This window comes from Cherax quadricarinatus, chromosome 5 (genome assembly GCF_038502225.1).
Source record: "Cherax quadricarinatus isolate ZL_2023a chromosome 5, ASM3850222v1, whole genome shotgun sequence".
NCBI lineage: Eukaryota > Metazoa > Arthropoda > Malacostraca > Decapoda > Parastacidae > Cherax > Cherax quadricarinatus.
In genome coordinates, this window is record NC_091296.1 from 43,608,396 (window position 1) to 43,629,180 (window position 20,785).

The 20,785-nt window shown below is 40.2% G+C and overlaps 1 protein-coding gene across 2 annotated transcripts in view; it reads right to left on the minus strand.

Moving 5' to 3' along the window:
• LOC128684766 (ATP-dependent RNA helicase DDX55) overlaps positions 1-20,785 on the minus strand; it is a 40,274-nt gene that overhangs the window by 4,051 nt on the left and 15,438 nt on the right. The gene's annotated exons all lie outside the window — the stretch shown is intronic.

The following is a 20,785-nucleotide window of genomic DNA, read 5'->3' on the forward strand; positions in this document are numbered from 1 at the left end:
AAGAAATTAGAGAAAGTGCAAAGGTTTGCAACAAGACTAGTCCCAGAGCCAAGGGGATTGTCCTACAAAGAAAGGTTAAGGGAAATCGGCCTGATGACACTGGAGGACAGGAGGGTCAGGGAAGACATGATAACGACATAAAATACTGCGCAGAATAGACAAGGTGGACAAAGATGGGATGTTCCAGAGATGGGACACAGAAACAAGAGGTCACAATTGGAAGTTGAAGACTCAGATGAAGCAAAGGGATGGTAGGAAGTATTTCTTCAGTCATAGAGCAGTCAGGCAGTGGAATAGCCTAGAAAGTGATGTAGTGGAGGCCGGAACCATACATAGTTTTAAGATGAGGTTTGATAAAGCTCATGGAGCAGAGAGAGAGGACCTAGTAGCAATCAGTGAAGAGGCAGGGCCAGGAGCTATGACTCAACCCTGCAACCACAAATAGGTGAGTACACATATAATCGTGTAGTTGACAACCAGCACGGTTTCAGGGAAGGAAAATCCTGTGTCACAAACCTACTGGAGTTTTATGACAAATTGACAGAAGACAAAAGAGAGAGGGGTGGATGGACTGCATTTTCTTGGACCGCAAGAAGGCCTTCGACACAGTTCCTCACAAGATGTTAAGGCAAAAGCTAGAGGATCAGGCACACATAACAGGAAAGGCACTGCAATGGATCAGAGAATACCTAACAGGGAAGGAACAACGAGCCATGGTACGTGACGAGGTGTCAGAGTAGGCACCTGTGACAAGCAGGGTACCACAGGGGTCAGTCCTAGGACCTGTGCTGTTTTTGACACATGTGAATGACGTAACGGAAGGGATAGACTCAGAAGTGTCCTTGTTTGCAGATGATGTGAAGTTAATGAAGAGAATCAAATCGGTCGAGGATCAGGCAGGGCTACAAAGAGACCTGGATAGGATACAAGCCTGGTCCAGCAACTGGCTCCTTGAGTTTAACCCTGCCAAATGCATGAAGATCGGGAAAGGGCAAAGAAGACTGCAGACACAGTATAGTCTAGGTGGCCAAGGACTGCAAACCTCACTCAAGGAAAAAGATCTAGGGGTAAGTACAATACCGAGCACATCTCCTGAGGTGCACATCAATCAGATAACTGCTGCAGTGTATGGGCATCTGGCCAACCTAAGGATAGTGTTCCAATACCTCAGCAAGGAATCGTTCAAGACTCTGTACACCATATACGTCAGGCCTATACTGCTGGAGTATGCAGCAACAGTTTGGAATCCACACCTGGTCAAGCATGTCAAAAAATTAGAGAAAGTGCAAAGGTTTGCAACAAGACTAGTCCTGGGGCTAAGGGGATTGTCCTACAAAGAAAGGTTAAGGGAAATTGGCCTGATGACACTGGAGGACAGGAGGGTCAGGAGAGACATGATAACAGCATATAAAATACTGTGCGGAACAGACAAGGTGGACAAAGACAGGATGTTCCAGAGATGGGACACAGAAACAAGGGGTCATAATTGGAAGTTCAAGACTCAGATGAGTCAAAGGGATGTTAGGAAGTATTTCTTCTGTCATAGAGTTGTCAGGTGGTGGAATAGCCTAGAAAGTGACGTAGTGGAGGTGGGAACCAAACATAGTTTTAAGATGAGGTTCAATAAAGCTCATGGAGCAGGGAGAGAAAAGACCTAGTAGCAATCAGTAAAGAGGCAGGACCAGGAGCTATGGATCGACCCCTGCAACCACAAATAGGTGAGTACACACACACACACACACACAGACACACACACACACACACACGAGGAGAGGTTAAGGGAACTCAACCTGACGACACTGGAGGACAGGAGAGACAGGGAAGACATAATAACAACATATAAAATACTGAGAGGAATCAACGATGTGGACAGAGACAGGATGTTCCAGAGATGGGACACGGCAACAAGGTGTCACAACTAGAAGGTGAAGACTCAGATGAGTCACAGAGATGTTAGGAAGTATTTCTTCAGTCACAGAGTTGTCACGAAGTGGAATAGACTGGAAAGTGAGGTAGTGAAGGCAGGTACCATGCATAGTTTTAAGAAAAGGTATGATAAAGCTCATACAGTAAGGAGAGAATGGATCTAGTGGCGACCAGTGAAGAGGCGGGGTCAGGAGCTAGGCGAGTACACACACACACACACACACACACACACACACAGGGTGAATAGGGGCAGACTGAGAGCTGGGAAACAAGAACACGAGTGCACAGCTGCAAGTTGAAACCTTAACCCTTTGAGGGTCGACAGGCCCTCTCCGAAACTCGTTCTCAGGGTCGGAGAAAATTTAAAAAAAAAAAAATTATTTTCTCTTATGAAAAGATAGAGAATCTTTTCCCGATATAGAGACACCAAAAGTTTGAAATTTGATGAAAACTTACGGAATTATGCTCTCACAAAGTTAGCGGTCTCGGCGATTTTTACGCATCGGCGATTTTGCCCACTTTGAGCCCCATTTTCGGCCAATTCCACTGTACTAGTCGACAAAAAACGTGAATATTTCGCTAGAACTCCATTTTTTCTATCGAATGGGTGCAAGAAACCACCCATTTATGAAATTCAACTATCCAGTACAGTGGTCAGAATTTAGCAATTTTGCCAATTTCACACAAATTTCAAAAGATGCCAATTTCCAAATAGGGTCCAGAATAAACAAGAAATACATTCCTGGCACTAAAATGACATTTCCTCTGGTCATTAGTCACGTCTCAAGGCCCCTCTTATATTATTTTGCTTTCCACTTTGAATTTTTATTCTCACAAAAAATATAAGATTTACTGTTATGCAGACTACTGCATTAGTGTAAAAAATGGTATAAATATTATTGGTGCACTTGTGAAAGAATATTAGACTCACCAGTTGACGTGTATTGCACGCTTGGCACGATTTGTTTACTTTTGAAATTTGGTAAAAATCGAACATTTCTGCTACTTTGAGCTCAATTTCAAGGTACCTTTCATTGTAAAACCAGTCAAAATCATCTCAGTTTCTGTAACATGTCTTCTATTCTATAAAATGAGACCAAGAAAACTAGAATACAACAATAAATACCATACGAAAATACAGTGCAAAGTCGCTGTTTTATTCCAAAAAAATGGTCAGTTTTTTTTTTCTCATTATGCACTGTGTGCTGCAGGATTTTTTTTAGACTGTGCACACTGACCACATAGACCCATTCCTTCATATGAAGGCCTACCAGCTTTCTCCCACTAGATTTGAGGGCGCTAGAATTTAGGCGTACTAGTACGTCAAAAACCCTGGGTTGTAAGCCGTACTAGTACGTCCAAAACCCTCAAAGGGTTAAAAGTCACAGCCTTAGTAAGGAAGTGGTAACACTTGTCCTGTTCCCTGGTAAACCTTACCTAACCTGATACATAGCTTTAAAATGAAGAACAATAAGGTTCTCAAAGCCAGGGAAGAAGAAATAGGAAACCAGAGGCCAAATAAGTAAAGTGGAGATGCTGAGGATGTATGGTCAGGAACCCCATGGACAGAGACGTTGACTAAGTTACAACACATGATGGATGGCGAGATGATGGAAGTACTGAAGGCAGGCAAGGAAAGAGAGAAGAGTTATTGATACAGAAAAGCTACATTTCCTATAACTGGAAAAAAAGACAAAACTAGAGTTGAAGGAAAGGAGGTGTTAGACAGAGATAATAAATTCAACTGGTGGAGAGTCAGGAGGAAGGGCAGAGAAGGCGAAGATCCCCGCAGATATGCTCTCAGGAAACCAGAAAGGGAAGATGATAAAGGAAGCAGGAAAGGAAATGAAAATGAAAGACAATGAACTCTCGAGGGAAAGAAAATAGAAAGTCACATTATCCACAGCCTTTGGGAGACTTAAGGGGAAATGAACTAATAAAACATTGGCAGTGTATGACAAGAAGGCTGAGGTACATGTGATGGAAAATTTTCAGAGACTTGGGAAGTATGAAAGTCAGAGACTTGGGAAGTATGAAAGTGACAAAATACAGCCAAACTGACCCTTGCATCAAAAATGGAATAAGATCATATCTTTATGTGGAAACTACTGTTAAGGGGGGATGGAGAGATATCATGTGTACCTCTGCCAGGACATAACACTACCAGAGAAAGCACAGCTAAGGAAAGTTAAAGACAAGGAGGAGAACCGGTGACAGAGATAAAAAGTGAAGAAGCTCTGCATCCAGGTGGACACCATCCTCAGCCTCACTACATGGAAGCTCTGCCTCAGGATAAACACCAAACTCAGACTCAAATAATCCCTCAATCCCCCAACCCTTCCCACTCAAACACAATAACTCTATCCTCCCCCAACTACATTCCCAGTGCAAAGTCCTCTCTCAAAGCTACCCCCATCCCCCTCCCTTTGATCTCCAAAGGAAGGGTAGGGGGTGTGTAGACAAAGTGTTTATAGTAAAACACTTGAGTGAACAGTATTTAGATAAGAGTAGAGAGATTTTTGTAACACTTATGGATTTGGAAAAGGCATATGAAAGGGTGGATAGGGGGGTAATATGGCAGATGTTGAAAATGTATGAAATAGGATGAAGATTACTGAAACAGTGAAATGTTTTTACATGGATAGTGAGGCTCAGGTTCATGTAGGAGAGAGGGAGATTATTTCCAAGTAAAAGTAGGCCTTAGACAGTGATGTGTGATGTCACCATGGTTGTTTAACCCTTAAACTGTCCAAACGTAGATCTACGTTTGCGCACGTAGCGCTCCGACCTTGATTTTCTCCATAAGAAACAATGTAACAAAAAACATAGCTCTACATTTGGAGCACTACACAAGCAAACATAGATCTATGTTTGGACAGTTTAAGGGTTAATATATTTATAGATGGGATTGTAAGAGAAGTGAATGCTCAGGTGTTGGCAAGAGGTGTGGGGTTAAAAGATAAAGAATCTAACATAAAGTGGGAGTTGTCACAGTTGCTCTCTGCTGATGACACTGTGCTTTTGGGAGATTCCGAAAAGAAGTAACAGAGGTTGGTGGACGAGTTTAGTAGGGTATGTAAAAGAATGAAATTATAAGTAAATACAGGAAAGAGTAAGGTGATGAGGATAATAAAAAATTTAGGTAACAAAAGAGAGTATGGAGGAGGTGAATGTATTCAGATATTTGGAAGTGGACATGTTAGGATATAGGTCTATGAAAAATGAGGTGAATCACAGACCTGATGAGGGAAAAAGGGTGAGTGGTGCACTGAGGAGTCTCTGGAGACAAAGAACATTATCCATAGTAGAAAAGAGGGGAATGTATGAGAGCATAGTTACACCTAAGCTCTCATATAGGTGTGCAGCATGGACGGTGAATGTTGTAACAAGGAAAAGGCTGGAAGCAGTAAAGATGTCACGTCTGAGGGAGATGTGTGGAGTGAATATAATGCAGAGAATCCATAGTTTGGAAATTAGGAGGTGGTGTGGGTTTACTAACAGTATTATCCAGGGGGCTGAGGAGAGGCTGTTGTTGAGGTGGTTCGGACATTTACAGAAGCTGAAACAAAATAGAATGACTTGGAGAGCGTATAAATTTGTAGTGGAAGGAAGGTGGTGTAGGGGTTGGCCTAGGAAAGGTTGGAGGGAGGGGGTAAACGAGGTTTTGTGTGCGAGGGGCCTGGAATTCCAGCAAGCATGCATGAGCATGTTAGATAGGAGTGGAGACAAAATAATATTAAGTCCTGACATGCTGTTGGAGTGTGAGCAAGGTAACATTTATGAAGGGATTTAGGGAAACCAGCAGGTCAGACTTGAGTCCTGGAGATGAGAGGTAATGTCTGCACTCTGAAGGAGGGGTGTTAAGGTTGCAGTTTTATAACTGTAGTGTGAGTGTGCCTCAGGCAAGACAATGATCGAGTGAATGTGATGAAAGTTTTTCTTTTCGGGCCACCTTGCCTTGGTGGGAGACAGCTGGTGTGTTAATAAAAAAATAAAATTGATGTCAGCTAGGTCAGTGTAAGTTGCATCATGTATGTACAGTGGACCTTACGATGGCATCGCGTTACATTAAATCCGCCATACGATACATTTTAATGCAAAAATTTTGCCTCGCCTCACGCGATTCGTGAGGGACATGTCCCACGCGTGCCCTCAGCTGCCCCATGCGTGCCAGTGTTTACAAGCCAGCCAGTGCAGTCGCATCCACGCATACATTCGATACATTTCATATTATCACAGTGTTTTTAGTGATTGTACCTACAAAATAAGTCACCATGGGCCTCAAGAAAGCTTCTAGTGCCAACCCTGCAGGAAAAAGGGTGAAAATTACCATGGAAATGAAGAAAGAGATAATTGCTAAGTACGAAAGTGGAGTGCATGTCTCGGAGCTGGCCAGGTTGTATACCAAACCCCAATCAACCATCGCTACTATCGTGGCCAAGAAAACGGCAATCAAGGAAGCTGTTCTTGCAAAAGGTGCAACTGTGTTTTCGAAACAGAGATCGCAAGTGATAGATGATGTTGAGAGACTGTTATTGGTGTGGATAAACGAAAAACAGATAGCAGGAGATAGCATCTCTCAAGCGATCATGTGAAAATGCTAGAAAGTTGCATGACAATTTAATCAGAAAAATGCCTGCAACTAGTGGTGATGTGAATGAATTTAAGGCCAGCAGAGGTTGGTTTGAGAGATTTAAGAATCGTAGTGGCATATATAGTGAGATAAGGCATTGCGAGGCTGCCAGTTCGGACCAAAAAGCGGCTGAAAAATATGTGAAGGAATTCAAGGATTACAGAGACAGTGAAGAATTGAAACCTGAACAAGTGTTTAAATGCGACGAAACAGGCCTGTTTTGGAAGAAAATGCCAAGCAGGACCTACATTACTCAGGAGGAAAAGGCACTCCCAGGAAATAAGCCTATAAAAGACAGGCTTACTCTTCTGATGTGTGTTAATGCTAGTGGTGCTTGCAAAGTGAAGCCTTTATTGGTGTATCACTCTGATACTCCCAGAGCGTTCAGGCAAAACAATGTTGTCAAGGCTAATTTGTGTGTGTTGTGGAGGGCAAACAGTAAGGCATGGGTCACTAGGGACCTTTTCTATGACTGGTTACACCATGCATTTGCCCTCACTGTGAAAAATTACCTAATGGAAAAGAAATTGGACTTTAAGTGCCTCCTGGTATTAGACAATGCTCCTGGTCATCCTTCAGACTTGGCAGAGTGACTTTCTAGGAATATGAGCTTCATTAAGGTCAAGTTTTTGCCTCCTAATACCACTCCTCTCCTGCAGCCCATGGACCAGCAGGTCATTTCAAACATCAAAAAACTCTACACAAAAGCTATGTTTCAAAAGTGCTTTGAAGTGACCTCAGACACTCAATTGACTCTAAGAGAGTTTTGGAAAGATCACTTTAGCATCCTCAATTGTGTAAACCATATAGGTAAGGCTTGGGAGGGAGTGACTAAGAGGACCTTGAACTCTGCTTGGAAGAAACTGTGGCCACAATGTGTAGAAGAAAGGGATATTGAAGGGTTTGGGGCTAACCCTGAGAAGCGTATGCCAGTTGTGAAATCCACTGTGGCATTGGGGAAGTCCTTGGGGTTGGAGGTTAGTGGAGAGGATGTGGAAGAGTTGGTGGAGGAGGACAATGAAGAACTAACCACTGATGAGCTGCAAGATCATCTTCAACAGCAAGAGGCCAGACCTGAGGAAACTGCTTCAGAGGAAGGGAGAGAGAAATTGAGGAAGTTGCCTACTTCAAAGATTAAGGAAATGTGTGCAAAGTGGGTTGAACTGCAAGCCTTTGCGGATAAAAATCACCCTGACACAGCTACTGCAAGCCATGCTGGTGACTATTACAATGACAATGTTATGGCCCATTTTAGGAAAGTCTTAAAGGAACGGGAGGTACAGGCCTCTATGGACAGATATGTTGTGCGACAGAGGTCCAGTGACTCTCAAGCTGGTCCTAGTGGCATTAAAAGAAGAAGGGAAGTAACCCCAGAAAAGGGCTTGATACCTCAAGCCCTAATGGAAGGGGATTCCCTTTCTAAACAATAACAACTTCCACACTCCCCTCCTCCCATCCCATCAATCATCACCAGATCTTCAATAAAGGTAAGCATCATGTATTGTATTCTTTGTGCATGTCTTCTTAAGTTAGTGTGTATTAAAATTAATATTTCATGTAGTAAAAATTTTTTTTTTTCATACTTTGTGGTGTCTTGCACGGATTAATTTGATTTCCATTATTTCTTTTGAGGAAAATTAATTTGCCATACGATAATTTCGTCTTACGATGAGCTCTCATGAATGGATTAATATCGTAAGGCGGGGGTCCACTGTACTTGTAAAAATAAAGATTATTATGACACTGGAGGACAGGAGGGATAGGGGGGGACGTGATAGTTTATTCTAATCTAACAACAAATTTTTTAAACTGTTCAGAAATCAAGTCCCATACCCCCATTATTTCGTTCCCATATCCCCAAGGTATAAGGATACCCCAGTTATGAGCCCCTGCTTTAGGCAAATAAGCTTGTGGACACTCAGGTTACCACCAACATACATATTTATGAGGGCATATCCTCAGGGTTTGTAGAATAGCTACTGAGGCAGCTGAGAAGAAGGAAGCAATAAAAGAGTGTAACAATTCATTAACAAAAGTGTCAAGAAAAAGAAGGGTCTTGCTGCAATGACAGACTTCCCATTTAAATTACCACTATGAGCAGTGTAGAGGATGGGCATACAAAAAGGAGTGAACAACAACAGAAAATTATCATTAAAGCAATAAGGGAGGGCACAGAAATTCTTGTAGCAGAAGACACAGTACCCTTCAGGGTGCTTTCTGCAACAAAGAATGTAATGCCCTCCTGGGCGGTCCCTACAATAGATGTAATAATTGATGAATTAAGACACATGAGCAACACTTGGTGATCTTCACTGGTGAAATGTTTCACCTGCACAGCAGGCTTCCTCAGTCAAATACAGAAGGGGTTTTAAAACTGGAGACAGTGGAAGAAGTGAAGAAATAATTTGGAGGTGTTAATTTCCTCAGCCTTAAAGAAGTCATTCTGAGGTATTCAATCCCTCAGCCATGATGTATCACTTCTACATAACATAATGTTGATGCATCAGTGGCAGAAAATGAATTTTATAATGATGTGCTGTTGGAGTGTAAGCAGAGTAACATTTATGAAGGGATTCAGGGAAACTGGTTAGCCAGACTTGAGTCCTGGAGGTAGGAAGTACAGTGCCTGCACTCTAAATGAGGGGTGGAGATAAGTTGCAGTTTTTGAACTGTAGTGTCAGCATGCCTCTGGCAAAACAGTGATGGAGTGAGTGAGTGATGATGAAAAATGTTTCTTCTTTTTGATGTTACCTTGCACTGATGGGAATGGCTGAAGTGTTAATAAAAAATAATAATAATAATCACTCTGGGGCACTTTAAATGTCATACATTACATCATTATAGACATTATCATTAATCCATTTACGACATGTTTTTCAAAATTACATAACAAATCATACAACAATACTAGAACAAATTGACATACAGGCACTCCTCACTTAATAATCGAATTCCGTTCCTACAAGTAGGTTGTTAACCCTTTGAGGGTTTTCGTCGTACTAGTACGTCTTACGCGTAGGGGTTTTTGACGTACTAGTACTCATAAATTCTAGCGGCCTCAAATCTAGTGGGAGAAAGCTGGTAGGCCTTCATATGAAAGAATGGGTCTATGTGGTCAGTGTGCACAGTCTAAAAAAATCCTGCAGCACACAGTGCATAATGAGAAAAAAAAAACTTTGACCATTTTTTTTTAATAAATCAGCGACTTTGCAGTGTATTTTCGTATGGTATTTATTGTTGTATTCTAGTTTTCTTGGTCTCATTTTATAGAATGGAAGACATTACAGAAATAGAGATGATTTTGACTGGTTTTACAAAGAAAGGTGCCTTGAAATTGAGCTCAAAGTAGCAGAAATGTTCGATTTTTACCAAACTTCAAAAGTAAACAAATCATGCCAAGCGTGCAATACACGTCAACTGGTGAGTCTAATATTCTTTCACAAGTGCACCAATAATATTTATACCATTTTTTACACTAATGCAGTAGTCTGCATAACAGTAAATCTTATATTTTTTGTGAAAATAAAAATTCAAAGTGGAAAGCAAAAGAATATAAGAGGGGCCTTGAGACGTGAATAATGACTAGAGGAAATTTCATTTTAATGCCAGGAATGTCTTTCTTGTTTATTCTGGACCCTATTCGGAAATTGGCATCTTTTGAAATTTGTGTGAAATTGGCAAAATTGCTAAATTCTGACCACTGTACTGGATAGTTGAATTTCATAAATGAGTGGTTTCTTGCACCCATTCGATAGAAAAAATGGAGTTCTAGCGAAATATTCATGTTTTTTGTCGACTAGTACAGTGAAATTGGCCGAAAATGGGGCTCAAAGTGGGCAAAATCGCCGATGCGTAAACACCGCCGAGACCGCTAACTTTGCAAGAGCATAATTCCTTAAGTTTTCTATCAAATTTCAAACTTTTGGTGTCTTTATGATCGGGAAAAGATTCTCTATCTTTTCATAAGAAAAAAAAATTTTTTTTTTTTTTTAAATTTGGCCGACCCTGAGAACGAGTTTCGGAGAGGGCCTGTCGACCCTCAAAGGGTTAAGTGAATTGGTCAATGAGCAAGGAACAGTCCTTTACCAATATTTCAAGCATGCTGTACTTGTAGTGGGTTTGTGTCAACCATCTTCACATATTATTTTAATGCCACCTTTGCACTATTTAAAACATTCTTAGTATATTTTTAAATGTTTATATAATAGTGTAATGTATACTGTAATAAACAGAATAGAGGAAATCAGCTCTAATATACATTACTTGGGTTTGCATACTGTAAATACAGGTAATCATTTTCATTAATTCTGAATAAAGGAAATGTCAACAGTATCATCAGCAGGGTTATCAGGAGCTGTAGAGGGCCCAGGTAAGGGAGATGATGGCAAGGAAACAGAAGGATTTGTAGTAGTAGGGGTCCAGGGTGTAGCTTTCAAGAAGAATCCCATTAGTGTGGTCTGCTTTGTAATTTTCTTTTTTTCTTCATAAATTTCACGATAGCATCGTAAAAGTTCATCCATTTCTTGTTCCACTTTTGTGAAGCGATCAACATTCAGATTCATACCCTCTAGTTCTAATATAGCCACATTCACTTTCCAGAACACACCAGTGAACTTCTTTTATACCTCTTCCATTCTTTCCTCTTCTTCCTCTTGCAAGTGCTGCTGCATTTCCAACTCTATTAAATCTTCCTTAGTTAGCTCTCCCTCGACATATTCCACTAATTCTTCAGAGTACAAATTTATAAACGAAATATGTAGTCTTGAAGATTGTGAACTCTAGTGTAGTGAATACTAACCAACTGCAGAAATGAAACTGGGAAAGAGTGATGTGAGATGAGATGCTTGACAACAAGATGCTGCATTGCAATTTCCATGACCAAAATTCTCATACAGCATACAATACCAACCGGTCAGAGGGCTGGTCATAAGTCCGTGCAGTCGCTAAACAGGTTCGTCATTAAGTGAGGAGTGTCTGTAATTGTGAGGTGTGGTAGTCAGGTGGGTGTAAAGGAGTGTATGACAATAATTACAATAAGACATGGGGTAACTGTTGAAAAACACTTAGAAATAGCATCACTTGCCCTCAAAAGGGTATGTTGCCATGAGCATGGGTATGTTGCTGTGAGCCAGAGTGTGTTACTGTGAGCCAGGGTGTGTTGCTGTGAGCCAGGGTGTGTTGCTGAGAGCCAGGGTGTGTTGCAGTAAGCCAGGGCGTGTTGCAGTGAGCCAGGGTATGTTGCTGTGATCAAGGGTGTGTTGCTGTACTGCATTAATGCGAAGATAATTTCTTTAGTGTCATTAGTCACTCCCAGTTGGATGTCCCATGCTTGTTCAATATATGTTAATTTGACTGTGTCCATTGTGTGTCCACCCAAAACACTGACATTATGTACAAGTATACATTTATAGAGCATTCTCCCCCACAATACACCTTACTTTATATACAAATTCTCTTCATATTAATGCAGTAGCCTGCATAACAGATTCAGTTTGTTTCAAGAATTTGTGCACTCTGCATCTCTCTATTCTCGCAATTTTTTACATTCCTTTTGCTGACCTGTACTTAACTCTGTGAAGAAGTGTCTTGTTTGCTCCCGTGGACTGAACCAAGATGCCCTCCATCGAGCAACTTTACCAGCAACTTAAGGAAGAATTGAAGGCAGCGAAGATGGAGATACGGCGATTGACCGAGGAAAACAAGAGGATTCGTAGTAGTCCTCCTGTTTCGAGTCCTCAGGTCAAGAAGGGATCGTGGTCAGTGGCTGGACAGCAGGGGACAACGAAGTTGACGATCAAGAAGACGAATGGAAAGCCAGAAACGATGAAGAAGAAAGAGACTGCTGTGGAAACTCCCGTGGAAACCTCCAACGCATTCTCGGTGCTACCCGACGAATGCGAGTCTACTACTGGGATCGTCACGACGAACGACAACAAGGAAGGTAAGAATATTGTTGTTGTTGGGGATAGCCAGGTTAGATACATGGATAGGGCATTCTGCTTGAAGGACAGGAGTAGGAGACAAAGCGTATGCTTTCCTGGGGCTGGGATGGAGGACATTGTTAGCCGGCTTGACAACATCATGAACGGTAATGGGATCAATCCTATTATTTGCCTCAGTGCTGGAGGCAATGATGTTGGCAAGCGTAGAAGTGAGGATTTAGTTAGAAAGTTCAGGACAGCTATAGACATGATTAGGAAGAAGGGGGGGGCGCCCTGTTATATGTGGCATTTTGCCAAGAAGAGGTGTTGGTAATGAATGGTTGTCCAGAGCAATTGGTATTAATTGTTGGCTGGATAAACACTGTAAGGATAATGCAGTACCATTCATTGACAACTGGGACAACTTCTATGGCCGAAATGACATGTATGCCAGGGATGGGGTTCACTTATCAAGGGCAGGTGTGGGTTTTCTTGCTAACTCAGTTGAGGGGGTTGTTAGGACTTTAAACTAGGATTAGTTAGAGGTATGGGTTTAGAAATGATTAATAATGAGTATGGATATATTGACTTATGCTCTGATATTAAGAATCTTAATTGTAACTGTCATGGAGTAACTCTGGGTAATGATAATTTCAGAAATTGTGTAAAAACAAAGATGAATAGGAAAAATGTGCAGAAGAAAAAACATATGATGGTATTTTATGCTAACAGTCGAAGTGCAAGAAATAAAATTAATGAACTACGTTTGGTAGCATGTGCTGGGAACTTTGATATCATTGCATTAACTGAAACGTGGTATGATTTAAAGAGTCGGGATATGACTGCTGAGTGTAATATTCAGGGATTTAAGTTATTCAATGTGGATAGATGTAATGGGAAGGGGGGAGGAGTTGCATTGTATGTTAGAGAAAATATTAACTGTTGCATAAAAACAGGTATAAAAATAGATGGAGCAGTAACAGAGTCTGTTTGGGTAGAGTTCGTTGAGGGTCAAGAAAAACTAATTCTAGGTGTAATATACCGACCTCCAGGCTTGGATCACGATAGAGGGAGACTTCTTTGGGACGAAATTGTTAGGGCTTCTGTACACAGTAACGTAGTCATAGTAGGGGACTTTAACTTTAGCCAAATTGACTGGAATTCTTTGACAGGTAATCTAGAGTCCAGTGACTTCATGGAAACAGTTCAGGACTGTTTTCTGAAACAGAGTGTAACTCAACCTACCAGGGGTAATAATTTGCTAGACCTAGTCTTGTCAAATAAGGAAACACTCGTGAATAATCTGGAGATCACTGAAGAGCTTGGCGCAAGTGATCACAAATCCATCACCTTTAGCATTAATTGGGAATGCAAGAATAATGATAATACAGTAAAAATCCCCGATTTTCGTTCTGCCGATTATAATGGACTTAGGGAACATCTGTCTAATCTTGATTGGGGTTATCTAGCTAATGATTTTATTGACGATAATCATACTTATGAATATGAAGGGATCTGCTTTTATGATTGTTTTCTTAATAATGTACACAGTGCCCAGAGTATATACATTCCCCAGAGAGAAATTAGGTCTAATAATAACGATCCCAAATGGGTTAACAGGAGGCTAAAGCATCTATTAGGGGAGAAAAGGGGAATTTATAGGCGCATCAGAAGAGGAGAGGTTAACCTTACTGACCAATATGTTCAGCTTAAAAGAGAAGTAAAAAAGGCGATTAGAAAGGCTAAACGTGACTATGAAATTAGAGTTGCTAATGAATCTAAGACTAATCCAAAGGGGTTCTTTCAAGTGTATAGGACGAAGGTGAAGGAAAAAGTAGGACCTCTGAAATCTGGGAATGGACAGCTGACGGATAATGAACTGGAAATGTGTTCCTTATTTAATGACTATTTTTTGTCAGTTTTTACACAGGAAGATGTAAATGAGATTCCAGTAATTAACAATTATTTAGTTCCTGATGAATTTAAGTTAACTAATATTACTGTCACGAGGGACATGGTTATTAAACAGATAGACAAACTGAAACAAAATAAGTCCCCGGGACCCGATGAGTTGTTTTCAAGGGTACTTAAGGAATGCAAGATGGAGCTTAGTCAGCCATTAACGAGTGTATTCAATGCGTCCATCCTTACCAGTGTTGTGCCAGAGATGTGGAAGATGGCTAATGTGGTTCCTATATTCAAATCAGGGGATAAGTCCACTCCTTCAAATTACCGTCCAATAAGCCTGACATCTATAGTGGGCAAGTTATTAGAATCAATTATAGCTGACATTATCAGAAGTCACCTTGAAGAGCATAACTTGATAAATGAATCTCAGCATGGATTCACAAGAGGTCGTTCCTGCCTGACAAACTTACTGACGTTCTTCAATAGAACATTTGAGGCAGTTGACAGTGATAAGGAATATGATATTGTTTATTTGGATTTTAGTAAAGCCTTCGACAGAGTACCTCACAAGAGACTCTTAAGAAAAGTGTCAGCTCATGGTATAGGAGGTGAAGTTCTAGCATGGATTGAGGCATGGCTTACCAATAGAAAGCAGAGAGTTACCATTAATGGAGTGAAATCTGAATGGGGATTAGTCACTAGTGGCGTTCCACAAGGATCAGTTTTAGGCCCTCTCTTGTTCATAATTTACATTAATGATCTAGATGAAGGGATTACTAGTGACATGAGTAAGTTTGCTGATGATACAAAGATAGGCCGTATAATTCACTCTGAGGAGGATATCAATGAACTCCAGGACGATTTGAACAAATTAATGTCTTGGTCTGAGAAAAGGCAGATGAAGTTTAATGTGGATAAGTGTAAGGTACTTGCCCTTGGTAATGAAAATAACCCTCGAAGCTATAATCTAGGTGAAGTAGAGCTTGGTCATACAGAATGTGAAAAAGACTTAGGAGTCATGGTAAGCAGAAATCTAAAGCCAAGACAGCAGTGCCTCAGTGTGCGCAACAAGGCCAACAGATTACTTGGATTTATCTCAAGAAGTATAAGTAACAGAAGTCCAAAAGTTATTTTACAGCTCTATACATCACTAGTGAGGCCTCATTTAGATTATGCTGCTCAGTTTTGGTCCCCTTACTACAGGATGGACATAGACTCATTAGAGAACATACAGAGAAGAATGACTAAAATGATTTACTGTGTAAGGAACCTCCCGTATGAAGATAGACTTAAAGCCTTAAATCTCCACTCTCCGGAGAGGCGTAGAATGAGGGGAGATATCATTGAAGTGTATAAGTGGATGACGGGCATAAACAAGGGAGACATTAATAAAGTACTGAGGGTGTCGAACCAGGTAAGAACCAGGAATAATGGATTTAAGTTGGATAAATTTAGATTTAGAAAGGACATAGGTAAGTACTGGTTTTCTAACAGAGTTGTAGATGCGTGGAACAGTCTTCCCAGTGGGGTGATAGAGGCTAGGACCTTGTGTAGCTTTAAGAAGAGACTGGACAAATATATGAGTGGGAGGGGCTGGGTTTGATTGGTGTTGGGGGGTGCGGGAGTTGTTTCTTGAGTAGCTTTAGGTAGATGTCGTTTTGATAAGGACCTGCCTCGTATGGGCCAGTAGGCCTTCTGCAGTGTTCCTACATTCTTATGTTCTTATGTTCTTATTGCACACTTAACCATTTGAGGGTCGACAGGCCCTCTCCGAGACTTGTTCTCAGGGTCGGCCAAATTTAAAAAAAAAAATTATTTTTTCTAATGAAAAGATAGAGAATCTTTTCCCGATCATAATGACACCAAAAGTATGAAATTTGATGGAAAACTTACGGAATTATGCTCTTGCGAATTTAGCGGTCTCAACAATGCTTATGCATCGGCGATTTTGCCCACTTTGAGCCCTATTTTCGGCCAATTCCAGTGTACTAGTCGACAAAAATCATAACTATTTCTCTAGAACTCCATTTTTTCTATTGAATGAGTACAAGAACCACCCATTTACTGATTTCAACTATCCAATACAGTGGTCAGAATTTAGCAATTTTGCCAATTTCACACAAATTTCAAAATATGCCAATTTCCAAATAGGGCCCAGAATAAACAAGAAAGACATTAATGGCACTGAAATAACATTTCCTCTGTTCGTTAGTCACATCCCCAGGTCCCTCTTATATTTCTTTGGCTTTCCACTTTCAATTTTTATTCTTACAAAAAATATTAGATTTACTGTTATGCAGACTGCTGCATTAGTGTAGAAATGGTATAAATAATATCAGCACACTTGTAAAAGAATATTAGACTCACCAGTTGACGTGTATTAGACGTTTGGCATGATTTGTTTACTTTTGAACTTTGGTAAAAATTGAACATTTCTGCTACCTTGAGCTCAATTTCAAGGTACTTTTCATTGTAAAACCAGTCAAAATCATCTCAATTTCTGTAATATGTCTTCCATTCTATAAAATGAGACCAAGAAAACTAGAATATAACAATAAATACCATACGAAAATACAGTGCAAAGTCGCTGTTTTATTCCAAAAATACGGTCAAAGTTTTTTTTTTCTCATTATGCACTGTGTGATGCAGGATTTTTTTTATACTGCGCACACTGACCACATAGACCCATTCTTTCATATGTAGGCCTACCAGCTTTCTCTCACTAGATTTGAAGGCGCTAGAATTTATGCATACTAGTACGTCATGGACACTGGCACATAAGCCATACTAGTACGTACGGCCGAAACCCTGAAAGGGTTAAAAAGTAAAATACACCTACCATTCGACTTATGACCTACTCGACATACGTCCACTCGACTTACGACCGTACATCTGGCAGCTGGGCTGGGCCGGCTGATGCATGCCACTGTACAATATTTGACGATACTCGCACCGGCAATGCGCCATGCAGGCAGCATCAGTTTGAGTAACCCTGCCCTATCAGCAGCATCATACGTACTGTAATAACTGTACTAAATGAACAGTAGATTTCACCATGGTCCCTAAGAGAAAGTCTGAATTTTGCACTGGAGATTGTGACAAGAAGGCAAGAAAGGCTCTTACTCTCAAACACTACTTGTTTTCACCGTTGCACATAAATCTGTATCTGTCTGCCTGTATATGTGTCTGTATCTGTCTCTGACTGTCTTTTGTCTTCCTGTGTGTGTCTGTCTTTCTGTCTAACTGTGTCTGTCTGTCTTTCCTTCTACATGTGTGTCTGTCTGTCTACCTGTGTGTCTCTCATTCTGTCTGCTTCTCTCTCTGTCTCAGAGCCATTCATGAACCAACAGGTATTACACACGAAGCAGAGTTGTCACATCTTCAATATGATGCTAATATTGTAGATGACTGGTTTAGAGAACCAACACGTTGATAAATTAGACACATGTGCAACTCTTGGGTATCTTTATTGAGGAAATGTTTCGCCACACAGTGGCTTCATCAGTCCATACAAAGGAGAATCTTGAAGAACAGGAGGAGAATGAGGTAATCAGTCCCTCAACCTTGAGTCGATGTAGTCAGTCCATCAATCTTGAATAGAATACGGAATATGTGCGGAGAAGGAGCTTATAAACCGTAGGCAGGAGAGGTGCAGCAGTCGTAGGTGGCGTCACATTTGTTCTGAACCATTCATCTACAATCCTGTCAGACACTGCAACTTCTTGGGGTCTTAATACTTGGGAATTCTTCGCTTGCCTAACCCTTGGGCACGGCCTACTTCCACATTGAACAAATGTGACACCACCTACGACTGCTGCACCTCTCCTGCCTACGGTTTATAAGCTCCTTCTCCACACATATGCCGTATTCTATTCAAGACTGATGGACTGACCGCATCGACTCAAGGTTGAGGGACTGATTACCTCATTCTCCTCCTGTTCTTCAAGATTCTCCTTTGTATGGACTGATGAAGCCACTGTGTGGCAAAAAGTTTCCTCAATAAAGATACCCAGGAGTTGCACATGTGTCTAATTTATCAATGATGCTAATATTGCTATACAGCTTATTTATCTATCACAATTCATTTAATATGACATAAAAACAATATAAATAACAAAAACCTGATATACACTCTAGAATGAATAAAATATGAACTTAACTACTTTAACCCTTTCAGGGTTTCGGCCGTTTTTGGCAATTTTCAAAGGTTTGACTTGCGTCTATTTTGATTTACAACCAGTTGGTCGGAACCAAGCTCGGTCGTAAGTCAGATGGTACCTGTACACACACAGTACACTCATTATTTACCTCAAAATATTTGTAGTCTTAATGTAGGGCAAAAGATGAATAGTATTTACTCTAAGAAGTCAGGTGTGGTAGCCCTCCTGGCCACCCCACCCACATTTACTATACAACGATGCTTAACCCTTTCAGGGTCCAAGGCCAAAATCTGAAGTGGTGCCCCAGTGTCCAAGAATTTTCAAAAAAAATTTGTTATTTTTTCTTATGAAATGGTAGAGAATCTTTTTGTGAAGGTAATAATACAAAAAGTACGAAATTTTATGGAAAATTGACGAAATTATGCTCTCGCGAATTTTGATGTGTCAGCAATATTTATGAATCGGCGATTTTGCCAACTTTGACTCCCATTTTAGGCCAATTACATTATTCCAGTCGACCAAATTCTTAGCTATTTCACTAGTATTACGTCTATTCTATCGATTGAGCACAAGAAATCACCAAGTCAACTGTTTCAACTATAAAATAAAGTGATCGGTAATTGGTAATTTGGCCAATTTAACACAAAGTTCAAAATATTCCAATTTCAAAATAGGGTCCAGAATAAACAATGTAGGTATTCCTGGCACTAAACTAACATTTCCTCTGTTCATTAGTTACTTTTGAGGCTTTACAAATAAATTCCATTTTGATTTTTTATTCACATAATGAATTTTTATTCACACCAAAAAATAGAAGATTACTGTTATGCAATATTGTAATAATTGTATAAATAAAATCACCACATTTGTGAATGTATATTAGACCCACCAGCTGGGGTGTATTAGACGTGTGAGGTCGTTTGTTTACTCTTGAACATCGGCAAAAATTTAACATTTCCGCTACTTTGAGCTCAGTTTCAAGCCATTTCCAGTGCTAAAACCAATCAAAATCATCTCCATTTCTGTAATATGTCTTCCATTCTATCAAATGAGACCAGGAAATTGCAAATACAACTATAAAAATCATACGAGAAAACACTGCAAATTCCCTGTTTTTATCGAAAATCACGGTCTCAGTTTTTTTTTCTCTCATTATACAGTGTGCTGCAGGATTTGTTGTATGTGGTGCACACATACCACATAGATGTATTCTCTCATATCTAGGCCCAAATTTACCACTCACAGTTTATCAGAGTGACCTGAGCTCATGGTGTAGATCAACGGTTTGGACCCTGAACGTAAAGCTGTAGATCTACGGGACGGACCCTGAAAGGGTTAAAGCTCCCTAAAGTGATAAAATGCATAGACAGTACACATATTACTTACCTTAAAATATTTGTAGTCTTAACCCTTTGACTGTTTCGGTCGTATATATTTGTCTTACGAGCCACTGTGTTTGACGTATACATACTCATAAATTCTAGCATCTTCAAATCAAACAGGAGAAAGCTGGTAGGCTCACATGTGAGAGAATGGGTCTGTGTGGTCAGTGTGCACCATATAAAATAAATCCTGCAGCACGCATTGCATAATGAGAAAAAAAAACTCCGACCTTTTTTTTAATTAAAATGCCGACTTTGTGGTCTATTTTCGTATAGTATTTATGGTTGCATTCTCGTTTTCTTGGTCTCATTTGATAGAATAGAAAACATGTTATAGAAATAGGGGTGATTTTGATTGGTTTTACTATGAAAAGAACCTTGAAACGGAGCTCAAAGTAGAAGAAATGTTTGATTTTTGGCGATGTTCAAAAGTGAACAAATGATGTCGTTTTCCAATAAATGTCCAAGTAGCCATTCTAATATGCAGTCGTGAATGGGTTGACATTATTTATACAATTATTACAATATTGCAGTAGTCTGCATAACAGTAAATCTTTTATTTTCTGCTTGAATAAAAATTCAAAATAGAAGGCAAGAGTAATATCAGAGGGGCCTGGAGACGTGACTGATGAACAAAGAAAATGTTATTTTAGAGCCAGGAATGTCTGCATTGCTCATCCTGGACCCTATTTTGAGATTGTCATATTTTTTAATTTTCGTGAAATTGGCCAAATTGCAAATTTCTGACCATGTTATTGGGTAGTTGAAATCGGTAAATGGGCAGTTTCTTGTACTCAAACGATAGAAAAAATGGAGTTCTAAAGAAATAGCTATGAGTTTGGTCAACTGGAACAA